General features: G+C 41.0%; 1 long non-coding RNA gene across 2 annotated transcripts in view; it reads left to right on the forward strand.

The window, feature by feature from the left end:
• Nucleotides 1–24239, forward strand: part of LOC102137358 (uncharacterized) — a 76090-nt gene that overhangs the window by 39890 nt on the left and 11961 nt on the right. The window contains exon 2 of one of the 2 annotated variants that reach the window (XR_012428941.1): nt 18167–18234. The exons of the other annotated variant lie outside the window; for it this stretch is intronic. This is a non-coding gene — a long non-coding RNA (uncharacterized lncRNA). The remainder of the gene's footprint in view (nt 1–18166; nt 18235–24239) is intronic. 2 annotated transcript variants of the gene reach the window in all.

Genomic DNA, 24239 nt, shown 5'->3' on the forward strand with positions numbered 1-24239 from the left:
CTGCATATGGCCTTTGGGAGGGCTCTGATCCCATAACCAAGTCTGTCCTGCATAGACCTGGGGGAAGGGAATATTGGCCTTCCATCCATGAGGCTGTCTTCTGAGATTCTTAACTGTTGTCCACGCCTATTGTAAACACCCTCTTCGAAAGCAGAGTTTAAGATTATTTTTATCAAATCATATATTTTTGGTTCACTAAGGACAACTTTGGACCTGATCCGTCCTAGCATTTTTCCTTCCACCACTATCATTTTGACATCATCCCCAGTTCTATATTACCATTTGAACCAGTTTGTTTTTTTTTTAATCATCCCCAAAACAGTCTGCTGATCTTAAGGAATTACAGTACTTGGTCCAAATAACCCAGGAAGATGCCACATGCGTTTATGTGTTACAAAAACAGAGGCTCCTAGAATAGCAGGCACAGAAATGAGAGATGGCAGATATCTAACAGGTCATTGGCAGTCCTGTACAATTTAGTTAAATGCCTGGTATTTTTTACAGAATTTCTTTTAATACTCTCTACTTCGCTACCTAGTTCAGTCACACCTGTTACATAACTCCATTCATGTCTTCTATTCAGACATAGTTAGAATTTACTCTTTCATGCCAGTTCTCTGTCTTCATCTTAGTTCTCAGAAAAATTTCTGAAGCATCCCTAAGTTAGTCTGTTTAAATAACAGCAACAATAATAACACTTTAATGCAAATATTCACCCAGAAGGTGGTTTGCTGAAGCAGTTTTCACCACACACACAAGGTGGAAGTAGTCTGAATGTCTAAGAATGAAGGATTGATTAATTAAGCCTTCATACATCCATGAGATAGAATACTAGGCTGTCATTAAAAACGATGTCAGGCCAGGTACAGTGGCTCATGCCTGTAATCCCAGCATTTTGGGAGGCCCAGGCAGGTGAATCACCTGAGGTCAGGAGTTCAAGACCAGCCTGGCCAACATGGTGAAACCCCATCCTCTACTAAAAATACAAAAATTAGCCGGCCATGGTGGCAGGCGCCTGGAATCCCAGCTACTTGAGAGGCTGAGGCAGGAGAATCGCTTGAACCTGGGAGGCGGAGGTTGCAGTGAGCCGAGATTGCACCAATGCACTCCAGCCTGGGTGACAGAGTGAGACTTGTCTCAAAAAATAAAAATAAAAAAACAGAAAGCAAAAAGATGTCAATGCAAAGTTATCAATTTCAAATAACAGCCACAATAAAGACTCCGAAGCAACAAGGGTATATTACAAAATAGTGTGCACACCATGGCCCTGACTTCTGTTAAAAATTGAATAGCTATTTTTCAAGCTGGAAATGTTATATGCCACAGCTAACAACAGCTAATGTGGAATGCTGACATAATGGATACTTCTTATTTTTAATTTTTTATTAGTCATATTTCCTAATTTGTCTATAATGAACATGTGCTGCTTTTATAAAAAGAGAAATAAATGTCCATTTTAATAAGCAAAAAGCCTTACATCTTTTTTTCTTTAATTTTAATTTGTAGTTAAGAGGGGTCATTCTCCATGAGTTCATTCAAAGACAACCACTGAGCTAGAAACTTTACAAATCAATATTTACCTTCCTGGCTCACCCCAACCTGTGCTAATTGATAACCGCTCTGAAGAATTTTCTGAAGTCAAAATTGCAAAGGTCTCAATAGGGGTCTTGCCTGCTTCAGTAAAAGCGTCTTCTAGTTTTGTTAATTCTGCCAGGTACATCTTCTGACTCTTTCAAGTTCTGGCAGGTTCATGCTCATTTGAGCTACAGATATCCAGGTGCAAACCAGGTAAATAACTGCCCCCAAATGCAAGGTTGCAGTCCTCTAGCCTCCTGCAAACCTGATCCCTCACTCCAGGGACAAAGGACACAGCTTCCCCTATAAAGTTGCCCCACGGGATTGCAGCGTCTTTCTGTGGGCTCAGCTAAGCTCTGTTTATATCCCTACAAACAAAGATGCAGAAAGTCACCGGAGTAGCAAGGTGTGTCTGGCGCTGAACATTTCTCTAGGAGTGCTGCCTGGGCTTACTGTAATGTAGTTCTTTCCCATCCCCTTCTCCCCCACTTTTAAAACCAAACTGATTACAAGTGTTGTTAAAGGTTACTGAACTAGAAAAACAAACCATGCCGTGGTTGGTGCATTCCTAATTACAGTCGGGAGTGCATTGGGAACAATTGTTTTTGTACCTCAACATTTCTCAGAGCCCCAATCAGGAAGTAGGCTGTTTCTCTTTGGCCGCTCATAAGAAAGGATTACTGACAATCTAGAAACTGCTATCAGCTTTCTTTTCTATCCCAAACTAATGCAAAACAATTTCTCAAGTATCAGCTTTTTCAACAAAAGTCTTCAGCAACTGACATTGCATCATAAAAACAAACTCAACAGATTTGACCCTGAGGTCATTACTCTCTTCTGATCATTTTGCAGCTGAGAATATAGTCTGTTGCTGATAGCAAGGGGAGAGGAAGAAGAGGTAAGCCAGGGCTGTTGAGAATGTTCTACCCTGAGCAGTGGCCCGTAAATGAACACCGGAGTTTCCTCTCCTTGTCATTTGCTGTTGTGTTTGCACGGTTAAAGGAATCAGGGAGCCCGCCTGTTAGGTCTGCTTCCATCCTCTGAAGCTTAAAATGAATCAGCTGAAGAAAACATAATGGATTGACATCATTCATGATAAAGTCCTCAGTAAGATGAATCAGAAGTTATTTTTATTTTGCAAATTTCATTACCTCCCAAAGCATGGAAACTACTACCCATGCTCTCTTTACTTGTACAAGAATCTCAATGCCCTTCAAATATCAGGGAACCCTTTGTGCGGTGGCCCTTAACCTTACCTAATTGTTAAAAGGATACACACAGAGAGAGAGAGAGAGTGAGAGAAGAGAGAGAGAGTGAAAGAAGAAAGAGAGAGGGAGAGAGAGAGAAAAGAAAAAAATCCCACTATACTCCACTAACACTGAAAGGAGACATGGAGAATAGGAAAACACCTGGCCTTGTGCTTGCTAGATGTTTGCTGTGGAAACAATCTGTTCATATTTAACGAGAAATGACATCATAAAGCATTTGCTGCCATCATTTCAGCCGGCGGATCTCAAGAGTCGTGCTTTCTCAGATTTGAGTAAAATTTAGGATGCAAGAAGAAACATTTCCATACCAAAGAAAATCAAACTTATGGAAAGAAAAATGGCCCTCAGGACAGGGCTTGTGACAATTGCATCTGGACCGTCTTGTTACTGCGCCAAGCCTCCATCTTCACGGAGTCCTGCATCCTTGCCAAAGGGCCTAGGTACTATAAAATGCTTTCAAAACATTATGTTTTAACAATGCCGAGCAGCAAAACGGTTTGCTTTTAATGGCCATCTGTATAAAGTCTCTTTTTATTTAGGAAAATCTATTTTAAATTAAATATCATAAGCCCACAAGCCATGGCAAACAATATTTTTCGCCATATGCTCTGAATTAATATGCCAAACATTGCAACCTCTATTTTTCTTCATAAAAAGCTGCCCCACCCTGATGTGGGTATGGTGAGCTGGAGGGCGGGAGGGTAGGAATTTTCAATAAGGCCACCAAGGATAGGATGACGGCAAGGAACCAAAGAGAAAAAAAAAAAGAGAAAAAAAGAGAGAGAGCTCTAGGGTTATCTCTCTTCTGCATCTTCTCAATGCCGATCTACTCCCCTTTTAGGAAATTCCCTTTGATCCACTTTCCTCCCTTGTCTAGAAACTTTGCACTCAAGTGCAAGCAAAGCTGGCCACACCTTGAAAGACTTTGGAAAGCTGCTGTAATTCCTTTCACCTGTTATGTGCCACCCTCGAGGGTGATATGGTTTGAAAGCAAGTTTCTTTCCTCAGATGCTGGGCAGACATGGAAACTTGGCGTGACGGTCCCTAGTGTAGGCCATTCTGCTCTCTGCCCTTGGCTGGCATCCTTCCATTCCTTCCCTCAGTTTCCTTCTGCAGGTCCCTTTCTAATGAATGTCAAAGAGTGGGTGTCCCAGGATGTGGAGCCCCAAAATCACCAAGAATCCAGTAAGCTTGATGAGATTACGGAACTAAGGAGATTCACTTAAGGGTGATCTGGCTGCCTTTTGTCTTTGCAAAGGGATCATAGGATGATTTGGGAGACAGTTTCATGGGAGTCTCAGATACTCCTAACCTCTGAACATGGACGTTTGCTGCTTGGCAAGGTCACAGGGCTTGACTGCATGGGACTGCTGCCTCTTGTGCAGGAGTGGTGGCACCAGGAGTTGCTTCAGGCTGTAGTATAGCTTTCTGCAGGGAGACTTTACAATCATCCAGCCCGAGACCTGATTTTCTTTGTCCTTGCCTCTCCTGTTCTCCCCTAACAATAGTTTTGTCTTTCTTTTGTCTTTTTCTACCATTTTACCATGTGCCCTTACTTTTTCCCCCCTTTTTTTTTCTCGTCCCCTATGTTTTTTGGCCTTTGTCTATGCAACCTTACGTGTTACTATAATTATTTTTAATACTTAGGATTACTTGTGACATTTTGATAATTAGTAAGTGCTATCCAATTTACAAGTATCATCTTCAAATCTTGTGACAGAGATTTGGGTATTAGCACCTGCATTTTAGAGATGAGAAAATGGATTCTCAGGGAGGTACATCCATATGATTTCAAAGCCAGTGTTCTTTCTCCTTTGCCTTAATGACTGTCGTGTTCTATGTTTGGCTCTAATTTTTTGGTGGGGAGGTAAGCTGAGGTTTACGGCTTCCTACTATTATTGGGTTTTTCCAACTGGTCTGCTTATCCATTCATGAATTTCTCACTATTGCTTTCCTCATACTCTTCTCTCTATGTCATAAATTGTCTACTGGGCCATGGGGGAGATGTGGTAGAAATACAGGCATCAGAGGAACAGCTGAGTCAGACAGTAATCCCTGACCCTCAATTTTATTTTCCCTTAAATGGAAGCAGAGGTTGCACTTAAAAATAGGACTTATCTCTTCTTACTGAGGTGCAGATGAATGAGACAGTATGTATTAAGTACTTTTGGTGGCTTGGGACATACTAATCAGTTAATACTAATGTCCCTCCTTCTCCAACCTCACTTTGAGCCTCAGTCCCCTTCATTCCATGCACTTCAGCCTCACTAACTGTCCCAATTCCTCTTAAGGTTCTGGGCTCTTTCCTGAACGAGTCTGCAGGTGATGGTTTCTTCTCAGTCTGAAGTTTCTCTTTTTGTCCTTTGCAAGGGCTACATATCAAGGTTCTTTGATCATAAGAAAAGGAAACAAACTTCATTTAATTTTGTTAAGAATAAATTGACCAACAGGATGACAGTTTATAAAAATGAAAAGAGCTGAAGAGCTGGGTCATAGGAAAAAGGAGAATCCGGACTGCTGTTCTAGTGTCTATTGCTGGGTAACCAAACTTGATGGTGTAAAAGAACAACAATCATTTATTCCATTTATGACTATTCAATGTGGGCAGGGATCAGAGGGAATAAAGTCTCAGTTCCATGTAGCGTTGGCTGGCATGGTCTGGCTGGGGCTGAAGGATCCACTTTCAATATGGCTCCCTCACATGGCTGGTAAGTTGGTGCTGGCTTGCTGGGAGCTTGAATGCAGCTGGAACTGAGATCTTGGCTCTTAGGCTTCTTCACACTGTGACGAAGCTTTTCCTACTGGCCTCATTGCTATGAGCCTGGAATCTGAAAGGTCATAGAACAAGAGCCAATGGATTCCATGCTGGCTGGGCTCCAAGAATAAGTATTCCTGGAGAACTGGATGGATATTGTAGAGCCTTTTTTTTTTTGTTTTTTGACAGAGTCTTGCTCTGTCACCTAGGCTGGAGTGCAATGGCACAATCTCGGCTCACTACAACCTTCACCTCCTAGGTTTAAGTTATTCTCCTGCCTCAGCCTCCTGAGTAACTGGGGCTATAGGCACATGCCGCCATGCCTAAAATGTTTTGTATTTTTAGTAGAGATGGGGTTTCACTATACTGGCCAGGCTGATCTCCAACTCCTGACCTCAGGTGATTTGCCTTTCTCAGCCTCCCAAAGTGCTGGGATTACACACATGAGCCACCAAACCTGGCCAGATATTGTACGCCCTTTTATGATCGAGCCTCTGAAGTCAGAGAGCATCATGCGTACCATAATCATGAGGCCACTTAGATTCAGGTGGAGGAGGCACATCTCATCGGCAGCAAATCGAAAGTGACATTGTAAGGAGAGCAGGTGAGATGGAAGATATTGTCGGAGTAATCTTTGGGAAGTATAACCTGCCACAGCTCCTCTGAAGAGGTTCCTAGGACAGGCCTACGGCATTGCCATCTAAGAACTCAGCAATTCCTGCTGCCTCTTCCCATGTGCCTGATTTGAACTTCACTTCTAGGGCAAAAGAGTCTGATTGGCCTAGGTTGTGTCATTCCTTCTAGGATCACACAGTGAGACAGGTCAGACCCCAGCAACGTATGTCCACTGCCCCTGCTTAACCCTCAGTTTAAATTTCACCCATTCAAGGAAGGCTTTCTTGAATCCTCCAATTTAACTCTGGAGCCTTGGCTATTTTCCTTTACTTAGTCTACTTTTTAAATTCACAGCACATTTAACTTCAAAATTAAAATTATTTTTATATAATCTCTATCTCTTTGATATTGTTTGGATCTGTGTCCCCACCAAATCTCATGTTGAATTATACTTCCTCATTGGGGACAGTATTGGAGGTGGGGCCTGGTGGGAGGTTATTGGATCATGGAGGTGGTTTCTCATGAGTGGTGTAACACCATCCTCCTTGGTACTGTCTTTGAGATAGTAAGTTCTTGTGAGATCTGGTCATTTAAAAGTGTGTGGCACCTCCTTGCTCTCTCTTGGTCCTGCTTCCACCATGTAAGATGGTCTGCCCCCACTTTGCCTTCTGCCATGAGTATAAGCTCTCTGAGGCCTCCCAGAAGCAGATATCACCATGCTTCTTGTACAGGCTGCAAATCCAATTAAAATTTAAATCCAATTAAACCTCTTTTTTTAAAAAAAATTACCCAGCCTCAAGTGTTTCTTTATAGCAGTGTGAGAACAGACGAATACACTCTTCAACTAGTCTAATATCTCCATGGGCACAGATCATGTCTCTTTTGTTATCTTTTACTGGCTCTTTCTTAGTTGCCACTTCAAAATCCCCCCAGCCCCACCTCTTATTCCAGTTAGGGTAACTAGTTCCACACGGCCTTGACAGGCTTAGAGCAACTGCAACTGAATATTCTCTATCCTTGGGGTTTGTGCTTTGAACATGGGGGGAAAGGACAGCTGACTTTTGCAGGAGAAGTTTCCCAGTCTCTCATGTCAGTTGCTTTCTGGCTATTCTGGCCCTTAAGAGACACTGGTGAGAGATTGAAGAACAAGAGGAAGGGAGAAAGGGTATTTCCCTGTCTGACTCTAGTGGCAACTATGGCAGTGACTGGAAGAATCTGTGGCTGCAGCTTTCCCTCAGGGTCCCTCTTTCCCTGGTCCTGACTTCTACTAGAACACAGGATCAGCCAGCGTTCTAGCCCATCCTGGATGACCTCATCTCCTCATTGAGACCATATCTGTTGCGGGTTGAATTTTGTACCCCTGAAAGATATGTTCAAGTCCTAACCCTCAGTACCTGTGAATGTCACCTTATTTGGAAACAGAGTCTTTGTAGATGTAATTAGGTAAGATGAGGTCATATTGGAGTAGGGTGGACCCTAGTCCGTTGTAACTGGTGGCCTTCTAAGAGAAGACAGAGATGCAGGAGAAGGCCATGTGAACATGGCAGCAGAGTCTGAAATGATACCTCTATATCAGGGGTCCCCAACATTTTTGGCACCGGGACCAGTTTCATGGAAGACAATTTTTCCACGGTCAGGTTTGGGGTGGGAGAATGATTTCAAGGTGAAACTGTTCCACCTCAGATCATCAGGCATTAGATTCGCATAAGGAGAGCACAGCCTAGATCCCTCGCATGCACAGTTCACAGTAGGGTTCAAGCTCCTATGGGAATGCAATGCTGCTGCTGATCTGATGGGAAGTGGAGCTCAGGTCATAATGCTTACTTGCCCACTGCTCACCTCCTGTTGTGTGGCCCGGTTCCTAACAGGCCACAGACTGGTACTGGTCCCAGGGATTGGAGTCCCCAGCTCCACATGCCAAGGAACACCAAAAATTGCCAACCATATCCGGAAGCCAGCAGAGGAGCATGGGACAAATTCTCCCTCAAAGCCCTCAGAGGAAACCAATCCTGCTGACTCCCTGATTTTGAACTTCCAGCCTCCAGAAACATGGAAGAACACATTTCTGTTGTTTTAAATCACCCAATGTGTGGTCCTTTGTTTAGACATCCCAAGGAAATGAATGCAGCCTCCTTTCCACATTGCCCCTGGAGCATCTTGCCAGTTGCTGATCTCTAAGCTGCTTCACTCATCTTCTGTGCTTTCCCCAGACCTTTCAACTGAGATTTAAACTGACATTCAAACTAAGTGTTAAGCAGGGGCAGTGGACGTACCTGTCTCACTGTGTGATCCTGGAAGGAATGCCTATCACATGACCCTGGGAAGTCACATGATACAATCTAGGCCAATCAGGCTCTTTTCCCTTGGAAAAGAGTTACCCACAAAACCAGTCCCTTGTATTAAGTTGCCACTGTTTGAAATCACGGGAGTACTTTCAGGTTTCTTATTTTGTTTTAAATCCTTTTCTTTTCTTCCTTTTTTGTTTTTTTAGAGACAGGGTCTGACTACATTGCCCAGGGCAGTCTCCACCTCCTGGACTCAAGCAATCTTCCTACATCAGCCTCCCAAAGTGCTGGGATTAAAGGTGTGAGCCACCATGTCTGGCCTTGGTTTTTCCTTGACAGGCCCTGAGTGATACTATTACATGACATCTACCATTTATAATGTGCTTATTACATGCCAGGCATTGTGATAAGTATTTTACCTGGATTATTTCATTTAATCCTCATATCAATCCTATGACAGAAGCATAATGCTTGCTTGCACTGAACAGATGGAGAGAATGAGAAAAAGTATAACCCAAGAAGGCTAACTAGAGATGAATGGGGAAATCAAACCCAGGGCTAGCTGACTGCCCAACCCAGGCTCTTGAGCACGACTCTGTTCTGCCTTCCCCAAGCAGGCTCTGAAGTCAACAGTTCAGGTGTGCGGCATCCGTGGCCTGTTCTGTGGCCCTGTTCTTCCTCCTGATCCCTGCAGCATCGCCTCTGCCAGACTCAGCATGTACCCTCTCTCGGCTTCTCAACGAAGTTGGATCTAATCTCACAGTGGTGATTCTTTCCTCACCACACATGCAAGAAGCGTTTCTCCCAGTCTTCCAGACATTTCTCTTCTCTGTTCAAGAACTAAAAATGATTCCTTATTCAAGAGTACATCTTGGCTGGGTGCAGTGGCTCACACCTATAATCCCAGAACTTTGGGAGGCTGAGGTGGGTGGATCATGTAAGCCTGTGAGCTTGAGATCAGCCTGTGCAACAAGGTGAGACCCTGTCTCTACAAAAAAATAAAAATAAAAAAGGGTGCATCTTTGCTCAGAGTTGTCTTATAATAGAAAATATGAGGTACAGGCTGGGCTCAGCGGCTCATGCATGTAATTCCAGCAATTTGGGAGACTGAGGTGGGTGGATCGCTTGAGCTCAGGAGTTGGAGACCAGCCTGGGCAACGTGGTGAAACCGTGTCTCTACTAAAAATAAAAAATAATAAAATAATAAAAATAAAATTAGCCAAGCGTGGTGGCATGCCTGTAGTAACAGCTACTCAGGGGTCTGAGGCAGGATATCGCTTGAGCCCATGAGAAACCAAGTGGCAGTGAGCTGAGATTGTGCCACTGGCCACTGCACTTCAGCCTGACAATGTGAGGCCCTGCCACAAAAAAAAAAAAAAAAAAAGAAAGAAAGAAAGAGAAAGAAAGAAAGAAAGAAAGAAAGAAAGAAAGAAAGAAAGAAAGAAAGAAAGAAAGAAAGAAAGAAAGAAAGAAAAAGAAAGAGAAAGTATTTTGTACAGAAAAAAAGAGAGAATAATATTGTAAACACCTATTTATCCGTACATATCTAGGTCAAATTTAAACATTTAAAAATATACTTGCTTCAGATATTTCTTCTGTTTGCAGATAGTTGAAGCTTCTGTGTATCCCTATTCATTCCCATTCCCTTCTCTTCCTCTCTAGAGGTTATCGTCATGTTGAATTTGTATGCGTTATTTCCATGCCTGTTTTCATACTGTTAGCATCTGTAAAGGCTCCTATAAGCAATATTCAATATAATTTTGTGCTTTAGAAAATTTTATTGTAATTGGTGTCATACTTTATGTGTTTTATAGACTTGTCAATGTTGAGTCATATAGCCCCAATTTATTTAACTACTATATAATATTTCATTATATGACTAAACAACGATATATTCATCTATTCTATTAATTGCCATTTAGGTTGTTTCCACAAACCGTGCTGGAACATTCTTTAACTTATTTCGTTGTGCACATAAGTAGGAGTTTCTCTAGGGTGTACACACATCTCCAAATTTTCTAAACTTTTTCAAATTGCCCTCCAAAATGTTTATACAGATTGAGCACTCCAAATCCAAAAATCTGAAATCAGAAGTGCTCCAAAATTCAAAACATCTTGAAAGTTTCGATGGTCAAGAGAAAAGCTCATTGATACAAAAAAATGCTCATTGATACATTTAACATTTTGGGCTTTTGCAGTTTGAATGCTCAACTGGAAAATATAATGCAAATATTTCAGAATCGCCCCCCCAAAAAAAATCCAAAATCCCAAACAATTCTGGTCCCAGTGATTTCAAATAAGGGATATTCAACCTGTATCAGTTTATCCTGTGATATAATTTTAAAACATTGGTCTTAGTGCCTTGTTCCTGACACACAGTTCTAAAAAGGCTTGGAAATCTCTTGAGTGATGAGTGTCTCAATTTGAATGCCAGTTAAATGGGGTGGCTGGTGAACCTTAGATAGCTTTAGGTTGAAGGTTGATCTCCGGAAGACCTAAGCATGATTAGAGGTGTGGCACTTTCAGCCTCACCTCCTGACCTCCAGGGAGGGGACAGAGGCTAGAGACACAGATAATCACCAATGGCCAATGATTTAATAAATCTTGATTTAATGGAATCTCCATAAGAGACCCCTATATAAAGGGATTCAGAGAGATTCAGGGGTGGTGAACACATTCAGGTATTGAGGTTACTCAGGGTGGTAACCTCAGAGACGACATAGAAGCTCCACTCACCCTTCCCCACCCATACATTCCCTGTGCATCTCTTTCATTTGGCTGTTCCTGTGTTGTAACAGGAACACACTGGTAACAATTTTGTTATCAGTAACAGTTGTAACAAACTGGTAATGATAAGTCAAGTGCTTTCTTGAGTTCTGTGAGCCACTCTTGCAAGTTACTAAACCTGAAGGGAGGAGGTTATGGCAACCCCTAGCTTTGTTGCAAGGTTGAACAGAAGTGTAGGTACCCTGGGTACTCAATATTTGAGACTGGGCCGGGCGCGGTGGCTCACGCCTGTAATCCCAGCACTTTGGGAGGCCGAGGCGGGCGGATCACAAGGTCAGGAGATCGAGACCATGGTGAAACCCCGTCTCTACTAAAAATAGAAAAAATTAGCCGGGCGCAGTGGCGGGCGCCTGTAGTCCCAGCTACTCGGGAGGTTGAGGCAGGAGAATGGCGTGAACCTGGGAGGCGGAGCTTGCAGTGAGCCGAGATTGCGCCACTGCACTCCAGCCTGGGCGACAGAGCGAGACTCCGTCTCAAAAAAAAAAAAATAAAATAAAATAAAATATTTGAGACTGGCATCTGAAGTGAGGGTGGTCTTGTGGAACTGAGCCCTCAAATTGGGGAAATCTGATGCTAGCTCCAGGTAGTGTCAGAATTGACCTGAATTGTAGGATACTCGGTTGATGTCCAGAGAGTTGGCACACTGGTTGGTGTGAGGAAGATCCACTCATATTTTTGGTGTCAGAAATGTGAGTAAAAAGTTTGTGAAGCCCTCTCAGAATATATGAGAGTTGCGTGCTCAGTTTCTTTAAGAGCACTTGGTAGTGGTAGAGATTAGAATTTTTATGAAATTCATTATGGTTTTAACTTGATTTGTACTTCCTGATCATTCTGGAAGTTGAGCATCGGTTTGCATATCTATTGATTATTTCAGTTTCTTTCTCTGTTTATCACCAGCTAGTACCCTTTGCTCTTTGTACATTCTGCATAGTCTCCTTGCTGTTTGTGTTTTGCAAATATCTTCTCATAGGCTATGGGTTGTCTTTTCAATCGGTTTAACAGAACTTTTTTGTTCTATGGAAATTTAAATCTTAATGACATCAAATTAATCAGTCTTTTATTTTATGGTGTGTGCTTTGTGTAACTTTTTTTGTTTATTTGTTTTTGCTTTTTTGAGACAGGGTGTCGCTCTGCTGCTCAGGCTGGAGTGCAGTGGCACGATCATGGCTCACTGCAGCCTTGAACTTCTGGACTCAAATGATCCCTCCCCCACTCCCCACCCCTGCCTCAGCCTCCTTAGTAGCTGGGACTACAGGCATATGCCACCACAGTCGGCTAATTTTTAATTTTTTAAAAATTTTATTGTACAGATAGGGTCTCACTATGTTGTCCAGACTGGTTTCAAACTCCTGGCCTAGAACAATCCTCCTGCTTCAGCCTCTCAAAGTGCTGGAATTACAGATGTGAGCCACCATGCCTAGCTGAGTATAACTTGTTTTAAGAAACTATTCTTCTGAATCATTCTGTTTAACCTGCAAAGACTCCAACATTTGACCACTTTTCTTCTTAACCAGCTTCTCTACTAACCACATTCCAGAAAAATATCCGGGTTTCCAGGGGACTCTCATGGCTGCCTTTCATTATGTTTACTCCTTCCAGTGTCTAGAACTCTTCATCTTTTCATAGATCTAACCTCAAAGTCGCACCTAGTATGTTCCAAAGTGTATTTCTCAGGACATAGATCCATAGACTATCTCACAATAAAAGGGATCTGTGGTCAATTAAGTTTGGAAAAAAATTGCAGACTATGCAGTGAATATTTAGTGTACTAAAGGTTCTAAAAGATCCTACCGAAGAGAAACCTGTAACTTTGTTTAATCCAATGCTCCTAATTTTACCATGGTATCATCTTTGGGGTAATATCTATTAGCATTTTGTAGAACTAGTATTTCTTTGGATAAACACTCCTTGGATTGTTGTAAGCCTTTGATTAAGTTCCAGAGGTCTTAAAACTACTGATTTTACAATTTTGACAGTATTCTCATTGCTTTTATAAAGAAGGAGATTTTTGGATTCCCACCATTCTGGAAGTCTTGCCTCATAGCAGTATATATATTTTTATTACTATTTTTTAAAAACTTTTCCTTTAGGTTCAGGGGTACATGTACAGGTTTGTTACATAGGTAAACTCAAGTCATGGGTGTTGGCCATACAGATTATTTTGTCACCAGGTACTGAGCCTAGCACTCAACAGTTATTTTTTCTGATCCTCTCCTTCCTCCCACTCTCCATCCTCAAGTAGGCCCCAGTGTCTGTTGTTCCCTCCTTTTGCTCATTTGTTCTCATCATTTAGCTCCCACTTGTAAGTGAGAACACAGGTATTTGGTTTTCTGTTCCTATGTTAGTTTACTAAAGATAATAGGCTGCACTCCATCCATGTTCCTGCAAAGGATGTGATCTCATTCTTTTTTATGGCTACATAGTATTCCACATTTTTTTTTTTTTTCCAATCTGTCACTGATGGACATTTAGGTTGATTCTATGTCTTTGCTATTGTAAACAGGGCTGCAATGAACATATGCAGGCATGTGTCTTTAGGGTAGAATGATTTATATTTCTTTGGGTATATACCCAGTAATGGGATTGCTGGGTCAATTAGTAATTATGTTTTTAGCTCTTTAAGGAATCACCCACACTGCTTTCCACAAAGGTTGAATTAATTTACACTCCCATCAATGGTATATAAGCATTCCCCTTGCTTGGCAACCTTGTCAGCGTCTGTTTTTTCTTTTTTTTTTTTTTTTTAACTTTTTTAAGAAGCCATTCTGACTTGTGTGATGGTATCTCATTGTGGTTTTGAGTTGCATTTCTCTAATGATCAGTGATCTTGAGCTTTGTTCACAGGCACATTGGCCACATACACGTCTTCTTTTGAAAAGTGACTGTTCTTGTACTTTCTAGGAATAATATTTTAAGACACACTTTGACTAATGTTGATTTCTCCTTTTCTGTGAAACCATCCATCAGCGCTATATTCCTTACTGTTTTCTTCTTCAAATCTCTTTATTTATTTATTTTTGAGACAGAGTCTCTCTGTTGCCCAGGCTGAAGTGCAGTAGTATGATCTCGGCTCACTGCAACCTCCTCCTCCCAGGTTCAAGCAGTTCTCCTGCCTCAGCCTCCCAAGTAGCCGAGATGACAGGTGTGCAACTCCACACCTGGCTAATTTTGTTATTATTATTATTATTATTATTATTATTATTATTATTATTTCAGTAGAGACAATGTTGTGCCATGTTGGTCAGGCTGGTCTTGAACTCCTAGCCTCATGTGATTCAACTGCCTTGGACTCCCAAAATCCTGGGATTACAGGCATGAGCCACTGCACCTTACCCTTCAAATCTGTTTCTATTGAGGGTCTCTCCTGAATTATCTTGGACTCCCAAGCACCTTCCTGATGTCCACGCAATTGACAGTGCTGTGAAAAGGATTTACATGTTTTGTTCTTTTAAAATTATATTATAATGTTCAACTTTTAAATATTTTTGGTAAAGGCCAGTTTACACCTTGGTTGTATGTCTCAAGTATTTGTTTTGTTAATCGGTGAGTTATTGTACCTCAGGGCACATTTTCCTGTAGAAACAATGTTCTGCATCAGAGCTTATCAAACTTTAATGGGCATACAAATCACCTGGGGGGACCTTGTCAAATGAAGATTCTGGTTGGATAGGTCTGGGGCAGAGTGTGTTGTTCTGCTTTCCTAACCTCCCATGTCATGGTCATGCCCATGGTCAAGGTCTGCAGACCACAGTTTGGCTAGTAAGGCTCTATAAGGCTATCTATTATGCAGAATGTAGCCTTTATGAAAGACTGCATTAGGTTCTCATTTGGTGAAAGTGTGTTCCTGAAATACCAAATATAGGAATAATGCATGATGAAAAGACTTGAGATTTCCGTCAAAGCTGCATGTCATCCGGTCATTCATAATATAGGTCAAGAAAGCTTTAGAGATCATCCTGGCTAACACGGTGAAACCCCGTCTCTACTAAAAATACAAAAAATTAGCTGGGTGTGGTGGCAGGCGCCTGTAGCCCCAGCTACTCGGGTGGCTGAGGCTGGAGAATGGCGTGAACCCGGGAGGTGGAGTTTGCAGTGAGCCAAGATCACACCACTGCATTCCAGCCTGGGCGACAGAGTGATACTCCGTCTCAAAAAAAAAAAAAATAAATAAAAGCTTTAGTGGGCTGCTGTGTGAACCAATAATTGGGTATTTTCTTAAGCCACGGACAGTCAGATGTGTAGCTGATATTCATATTCATGGAAGTACTGCTTCCTTTGTGAGTTTCCATCTAGCAAGACCTATCTCCTCACTGAAACAGGGAGGATCTTGTGCCTGCGACACATACTCACGACTTTAGCTTCTCAGGGCACTTAGCAAAGTGGGAGGAGCTGAATGTGGGCAGGTGGTTTAATTTCTAGATTCCAGTATGTGATGCTGGCTGGCTTAAGAGTATAGTGAGCTCTCTATAGACCTTACAATAAAATACAATGCCCTTTTCATGGCCTTCTATATGCTATATAATCTGATCCTAACTTGTTTCTTTGACTTTCTCCTGTATCACCCCGTCCATTGCTCATGGCACTTTAACCACCTGAGCCTACCTTCTGTTCCTCAAATATCCTGAGCTTACCATCCTTTGAAAGAGCCCACTAGTGGGTTAGTTGGACTTTTGTTTTATCTGCTTTAACAGTTGCCCAAGATCTTCGTATGGCTGGCTTCAGTTCCGATATTCTCTCTTTAGAAAAGCATTTCATGACGTGTCCACCTACTATTGGCCACTGTCTTTTATTTTATTCATAGCATTATTCCTGATTTAAAATACTGCATGTATGCATGTAGTAGGAACTATGTGCCCTGACTCCCTTGTCCAGCTGGCATGCCCACTCCCCAGCCGACATGAGTTTTGATGGCCAATGGCCAACATCTGCACCTTTCTTCCAAGCATTACTCTTGGTCAATAGGAGCTGCCTCACCAAGGGATGCCTAGGAGGCTGTGATGGCACACACCACAAGGTAGTGTACAACCAATGACTCACTTGTACAATGTCCCGAGGTGGGTCAGCTTGGTGGGGCCATTTGCACTCCATAGCTCCTGCTGAGATCAGACAGCGGCTAGACTCAACTTTGCTTGGCCTCTTCCTCTGTCTGGTTCTGCTCTCTACACCAACTTACAAGCCCCCCATACAACTTGTTTATTGGGTCTTCAATAAAACATCTTCACAAGAACCCCCATGTCAGATCCTGTTACTGGAGAACCCAGCTTGAACAATGTATTAGTTTGCTTATTTAAAATCTGTCCTTAACTAGGTGGTAGAACACACCTGTAGTTCCAGCTACTCAGGAAACTTAGGCAGGAGACTTGCCCTGAGCTCAGGAGTTTGAGGCTGCAGTGAGCTATGCTTGCCCTGTGACATTCCAACCTGGCTGACAGAGTAAGACTTCGTTTCTAAAAATGACAATAATAATGAATGAATGGATAAATAAATAAATAAATAATAAAATCTGTAAAACTCCATGGGAGCAGAGGTTTTGTCTATTTTTTTCACCACTCTTTTCTCAGGCAATATTCATTTCAAACTAGATGCTCATTAAAGATATGTTGAATGAATAAATTCAGGTTCACATAATCAGCTTCATAGTAACGGCAGTTCAGTATTATTAGGGCTACAATCCACCAATCCTGTTCCCTAAATGGACATACTGTGCCATGTTAGAAACAAGCGTAGATCTTTTTCCATGGAGTGAACTGCAAGTTTGCCTCTCTTATTTTTATCCTTATGAAATGCAAAACCATAAAAAGCTGGGGGTGGGGTGGGGATGTCAAATTCCACCCCACAATACGCCTCCTTCAAGTATCTGATTACACAAAGTCCTCAAAGAATATGATTAATGTAACTAAGCCATATTCACACTCTGACATTCTTCCCAGCCAAACACATATTTTAGCCTCACCCAATCCCTTTCAACAAATAAGCTGTTTTGAAAATGATTTCCAGGGCGATGTCTGTTGCCATAGGAATGACATTAAATGAAAAGGACAGAAAATATAGAGGGTGATAAACTGCATGCTTGGATGACACACTTGACTTGGAAGCCTGTGTTCAAATGAGGCATACATGCCAAGATTTTTATGAAAGACAAAATTAAAATGTATCGCTATCAAGCTGTAACTGACAAGGTATTGTGTGGAGGCTGTTAACATACTGCTCCATATATTTATTGTTTGTCATTTTACTGGCCCTGACAAAGGTCTCTCAGTGCTGTAAATCACACCATTAAATCTGCCACGAGCAACAGAGGCTGTTGGAAGGAAGAGAAAGAAAGCGTGGTGTTGAATCTCGGTTTCTGATACATGCTGAGCTTCTGGGTGAGCTATCCTGTCATCCAAGGAGCCTTCCCGCTTTGGGCTGACACTTTTACAAGTGTTAGATTGTTGGCTTTTGACCCTTTGAAAAGAGGAAAAAACAAAACAAAAACGAAAACAACAAAAGCACGCACCCTTCCCCCACCCTGTTTCCAATTGCTCCTGATTTTTCTGCTGGGTAAGGTGCCCAGAAGTTGTTCAAAACCTCAGCCCTAGTTTACATTCATTTTGGGCATAAGACCTCAGATGCACCGGGGTGCACTGTGGATGGTGCCCCGCCAGAGGTGGCTTTTGTTGTTTTCTAGAAGATGTGCTTGGGTTACCATGAGCCTCTTTTCTACACCAGCAAAGACTTGTTTGTTCTTGAACTGGTAAATTAATAGAATCTGTACATCTGCAGCTGCAGACCAATGGGGGGATGTATAAGACAACATCAGGTAGCTAGGTGCTGCCTCTCTGTCTAGCTAAGTCTCAGAAGACTTGACCTTTCACCCACCTTCATCCTTTCTCTTCTAGATGTTAGCATTATGGAGACTCTGCCTGGGCACTGGGCAGCTGGAATTGTATTGTGGAAGAACAAAAAGGCAAGTTAAGAGCTGAGTTTGTGTATCAGTTCATCTTCACACTGCTATAAAGAACTTCCCTGAGACTGGGTAATTTATAAAGGAAAGAGGTTTAATTGACTCACAGTTCTGCATGTCTGGGGAGGCCTCAGGAAACTTACAATCATGGTAGAAGGGGAAGTAGGCAGATCTAACATGGCAGCAGGAGAGTTTGTGAAGGAGGAAGTGTCCAACACTTATAAAACCATCAGATCTCATGGAGTTCATTCACTATCACAAGAACAGCATGAAGAAAACTGTCCCCATGATCCAATCACCTCCCACCATGTCTCTCCCCAGATACAAGAGGATTATGAGGATCACAATTCGAGATGAGATTTGAGTGGGGACACAGAGTCAAACCATATCAGTTGGAATCTCAGATTCACTGCAATGAAATGTGTGTTTTGGGCAAGTTTTCAAACCTCTGTGGACCACAGTTTCCTTATCTGTTTGAATAAAAAGGGGGTAAAGGGTGTTAGATTTCAATTCCTTCTAAGTTGCCTTCCAGCTCAAAATTCAAATAAAATTAAGGGACTATGAGTGGCTATCTAGGGCATTCTACTGCCTCTGGGAAAGCCTAGCCTATATCATCCAGAATATATCTCAGTCAGAGGAGAGTCTCAATGAAGAGCAATCAGGCAATGTGTTTTTCTTCCAGTCAGAATAAAGGAAAAGAAAAAGAAAAGAAAAAAACAAAAACAAAAAACACCACCTCCAGCATCTAAACTTGGGGGTGGGAAAACAAGAACTCAATCACTAGTTTGGAGTGGGGACAGTGTTTTCAGGATTCACTAAATATGAGAGAGTTCTCTGCCAATGCTTCTCTGTCATGTCTGTATTTATTTTTGCAACACAAATGGATGTTTTAGGCAACAGAGTTTAAAAGGAAAGACAGCTTTCATCTACACACACTTATGTGCAGAGTCTCTTTTTCCTGAAGCCTTCTACGCTTAGAATCATGTCTGAAGACCTCCTTGCACAAAAATTAAGAAGTGCGTTTTTAAACATTTTTAAGGTATACCTTTTACATTTTTGTCAGTTATTGTCAGAATTGTGTACATGCATGCTTCAGAATCAGCAATCTATATATTGAGTTTGCAATCATGCTATAATTACAGATTTGAGGGAAAGTTAAAATTGTTTGTAATCGAGAGAAGGCTGACCAGTGAACCATGCCATTGTTTCCTCCACTGCCTAGCCTTAGAAGCCTCACCCTAGCCTTAGAGCTGCTTGGAGAGGCTCTTTTAAGATGCCCCTGCGATAAGACCAGGCAAAGAACAAAGTTCCAAGTATATGTTTGGTGTTGATTCCTAGGCCTTGGTTCTGGTTCTATAGGTAATACTGATTTGCCCCTCTTCCAGTGGGGTTAATCTGTGCTGCTTAAACGAGCAGATTCTAGAATCTGCCAGGGTTGAAGTCATGACTCCACCCTCACACTGTGACCTTGGAAAAGTCATTCCACCACTGAGCTTCACTTTTCTCATCCGTATAATGTGGTTGTTATGACTCAATGACATAAAGTATGATGGACCAGATTTATTGCATCATAAAGGCATAATTAATCTTAAATATCATTAATTGTTGTTATTCACCATGATTCCAGAAAAGTCATGTAGCATCTCAAATTTCATCTTTCCCATCTATTAAAAAAGTAACTATATATATGCACTACTATTATGATAACATTAATATATTAAACCAACTTTAATAATAGGACAAAGTCATCTGAGATTTACGAAGTACAGGTAAAGGTAAAGAAGTGATTATTACTGCGATTTTTACACTTTCTTGTGTTTCGGAACACAAAGTCTTCAAGTGAGATAGACGAAAATGTTTTATCACCAGATTGATTACAAAAATTTTAAACATTATTTAAAAGTATTAAGAATAAAAAAATGCATCTCACATGTAACAGCATGGGTCAATTAGCAAAAGCTTGAACCTGTGGTCCTTCCCTTGACAATTATGAACAATTTTTAAAAATTTAAAAACATTTAATTGACAATTAGAGATTGTATGTATTCAAGGTATGCAACGTGATTCCATACACATCATTGTTTAATGATTATAACAATCAAATTAGTTAACATATCCATCATGTCAAAATTTTAGTGAGATTTTCTCTGTTAAGTATTGGGCCGGGTACAGTGGCTTATGCCTGTAATCTCAGCAATTTGAGAGGCTGAGGCAGGTAGATCACTTGAGGTCAGGAGTTCAAGACCAGCCTAGCCAACATGGCAAAATGCCGTTTCTATTAAAAGTACAAAAATTAGTTGTGTGTGGTGGCAGGCACCTGTAATCCCAGCTTCTTGGGAGGCTGAAACAGGAGAATTGCTTGAACCCTGGAGGCAGCAGTTGTGGTGAGCTAACATCATGCTCCACTGCACTCCAGCCTGGGCAACAGAGCATGATTCTGTCTCAAAAAAAAAAAAAAAAAAAAAATGTCCAGGTACCTGCTGTGAGAGAATACCTACATGAGTGATATTTCTAATACTTACGCACATTTTATTACTATTTTCTCAAGGTAAAGAATGCTCTATCAAGGAAGATTGTCTGAATTTATTTCAGCTGGGTGTGGTGGCTCATGCCTGTAATCCCAGCACTTTGGGAGGCTGAAGCAGGAGGACTGCTTGAGAAGAAGTTAGAGACCAGCCTGTGCAACATAGGGAGACCCTTTCTCTACAAAAAAATTTAAAAAATTGGTGGCTCATGCCTGTAGTCTCAGCTACTTAGGAGGCTGAAGTGGGATGATTGCTTGAGGTTGGGGGGTCGAGGCTACAGTGAGCTATGAAATTGCCACTGCACTCCAGCCTGGGAGACAGAGAGAGCCTGCCTGACTCTAAAAAAAATAAATAAATAAAATAAATAAATAAATAATAAGATTAATTTATTTCAAAGGATTAACATGCATATTCTATTTAGAACTTTTAAAAACCAATGAGATAAACTTAAAAAAAAGTGTACAAAAGAAATGTGTATACAGTAAGCCAAAGGAAGCACACATAACTCATACTCCTAGATAATCAAATAAACAAACAATGTTGTGTTATTTTCCTCTTATCACCTTGGCAGAAGAAACTGCTTGAGATTGCCTGGGGTCAATGAGGTTTGAGGAAAATAAGTACCTCCTCCTAACAATGGAGTTGCCTCTGGGAGGTGAGATTATAATTTTGACTTAAAAAAACTTTGTGTATTATCTGAGTACTTTTAAAAGATGCATTTCTTTTATGATGAGGGAAAAAATAAGGTTTTTTTTTGTTTTGAAATAGTACACTAAAAATATATTTGAAAATATTATGTAAAATAGAACACTGATTCATACTTTTGTTTGTTCATTTTCTTTAGTACCCCCTGTGTTGAGTTTTTAGTTGGGACAGAGATGTTTGAATAAACGTGGATTCATCATATTTTCTCATTTCTCAGTGACAATGGCCCTTTAATATCCTAAAATCATAGACACCCCATACAGTTGCTTTGTTACTGATGTCCTTATAATTTCCTTGAGGATGAAGCTAATTCCATAAATAGAATTAATTAAATGCCAACAACAATTTGCCTTATTTATATTTTACGAAAAAAATAGAGTCAAAATTTAAAATATTTCTATGGGGAAGAAAGTGGATTACATATTAAATTCTACCAAAAATTAGAAAGAAAAAGCTTAGAGAAAAAATTTGGGTGCCACTTAGAGACCTATCCAATTATTATAATCTCAATTTTAGTGGCTTAACATAATGTAAGTTTCTTTTTCACTTATATGAAGTCCAGCTGAAAGTGTGGGAGTAGGAGTTGGGGAGGCTGTTCCTTGTAGTCATTCAGGGGCCCAGGCTGATGGAGGCTCCACCATCTTTACCAAGGCGTCCAAAGGCATTGAGTGTGCTGAACAGCCAGCCACTCTCTGACACAATCTCTACTAGCTGTTACGTTCCATTAATCTATTATTTTTAAGACATTTGTGACATTCAGTGTAGTAAATTACTTTTCCTTTCCACCAGGGATTTCCAGGTGTTTCCTCAGAAAGTTGACTTTTTCTGTGCCTCACTCTGTCTCACAGGCCAGAGTACAGTGGTGTGATCATAGCTGACTGCAGCCTCTAACTGCTTGGCTCAAGCAATCCTCCTGCCTCAGCCTCCTAAAGTGCTGGGGTTACAGACATGAGTCACTACACCTGGCCATTCTCACAAAGTTTTAAACAGTTTCCAACTTTCCTAATTCCTAATTTGGCAATGGTGCTGTGTCATGTGTTGGCATTTATTTATTTTGTCAATACATTCCCTGAACCATTTTTTCCATCCTGTTCCATCATTGCGGACACTCTTGTAGCTGGGTATCACACCTCACAGTAAGAGCTTCTCTCTGTAGAGTACTTTCAGGTGCTACATTTAGACACATTATGTGCCTTTTCATTAGGACATCAGGGCAAACCTTCAAAGTAACCTTTAGTAACAAGTTGTATGAATGAGGAACTAAGCATAGGAAACAACAGACCACATGACAAGGGCCATGCAACTAATAATGGACAGAAATGGTAAATGGGCCTCGAACTTTCTAACTCCAAAGAATTTCTACTCTTCTATGCTGCCTCTTAGCCTCTACTCTTATTTCTATTTTCTGCAGACCACCTCTTCTCTTAACACCTTGACTTTTTTGTTCAGCTCCCTTTCCCCCTGCCTGGTGTGAAATAGCTACCTATAACTTTTCAACTGAAAATTCTCTGAAGGCAAAGTGTTCCTGTGCTTCACAAGATACATTGCCAATCAGTTTTGCTAGCTCTGGCTTCTCTCCTCAGCCAGTAACATGATTCAATTTGTTTTGCAGTGTTCCCTCTGTAATAGTTAATAGCATTTATTGAGTTATTCCCATGTGCCATACATTCTGCTAAATGTTCTCCATGAATTATCTGAATGTAGCCTTAAAACTACTCTGTGGGGGTAGCGACCACGATCATCGTCTCCACTTTATAGGTGGAAAAACTGAAGCTTCATTATCCTGCCCAAGGAGACCAGCTTGTCAGTCATAAGCCGATCTTGGAATCCAGGCCATCCATCTTCAAAACTGCTCCTTCTCATGGTTTTGATACTCTGCTGGGGGCGCACTGTGAGGGTGGAAGAATCACCCACATGGAGTGAGAAGTGCTCGCTGGTGCTGGCTGTTCTAAACCAACTGTAGTTTCTTTCCCTTGTTTTTCCCCCAAGTACTTCAAACAAACCCCGATGAAGAGGGATTCCAATCTAGCACCATGTGGCCTCTTGTTTTCATATGTGATTGAATGCTCAAATTTGTTCAAAATTCTTTTTATGGAAAACTGTTTTTGAATAGTATAATTTTCAAAAGTTCTCAACAGAGTGGGGAAATTGGATCAGCACATCACCTGCATTTATTTTCTTTTCCCAGGCAATTTTGAAAGGACTGTAAAAGATCTTTAAAAAAAAAAAAAAAAAAAAAAGTTAATCTTCAAAATTCTTCCAGGGAATATAATCCTGAAGTGAGCTTAACTGCAACCAATACTGAGTTTTCATTTTTTCACAAGCAAACAAAAACAACCACCAAAAAGATAATTTACCAGTGTGAATTCCTTTCTGCTGATCTCTTTTTTATATAAACTTTTTTGATGTTTTGCTTTAGTCATATGAAGTTTGGAGATCTAAGTTTTGAAGGGATGTGGATTTTTTTACACACCATAAGAAGATTAGAGAGAATGGGGTTTGATAATACTGCCTAATTTGTACTAACCTGTAGTGTCATGCTTAGTTTGTTGCATTTTTTGGGAGTGTGCTTACATAAGGCACCCCCCAGAGCCCTACTTGAAAGTATTAATATATCTTAATATAACAGTAAATCTAATTACTTAAATTTCTTTAAAAAAACTGAAGCTGTCAGATGAGCACATTAATCAACCAACTTCCAAATTATCACATTTTAAAGGTGTCTTGAAAGCTTAAGCAGCCTCTAGTATAAATATTACATAGATATTTCTCATTAAT

Source organism: Macaca fascicularis, chromosome 20 (genome assembly GCF_037993035.2).
Source record: "Macaca fascicularis isolate 582-1 chromosome 20, T2T-MFA8v1.1".
Lineage (NCBI taxonomy): Eukaryota > Metazoa > Chordata > Mammalia > Primates > Cercopithecidae > Macaca > Macaca fascicularis.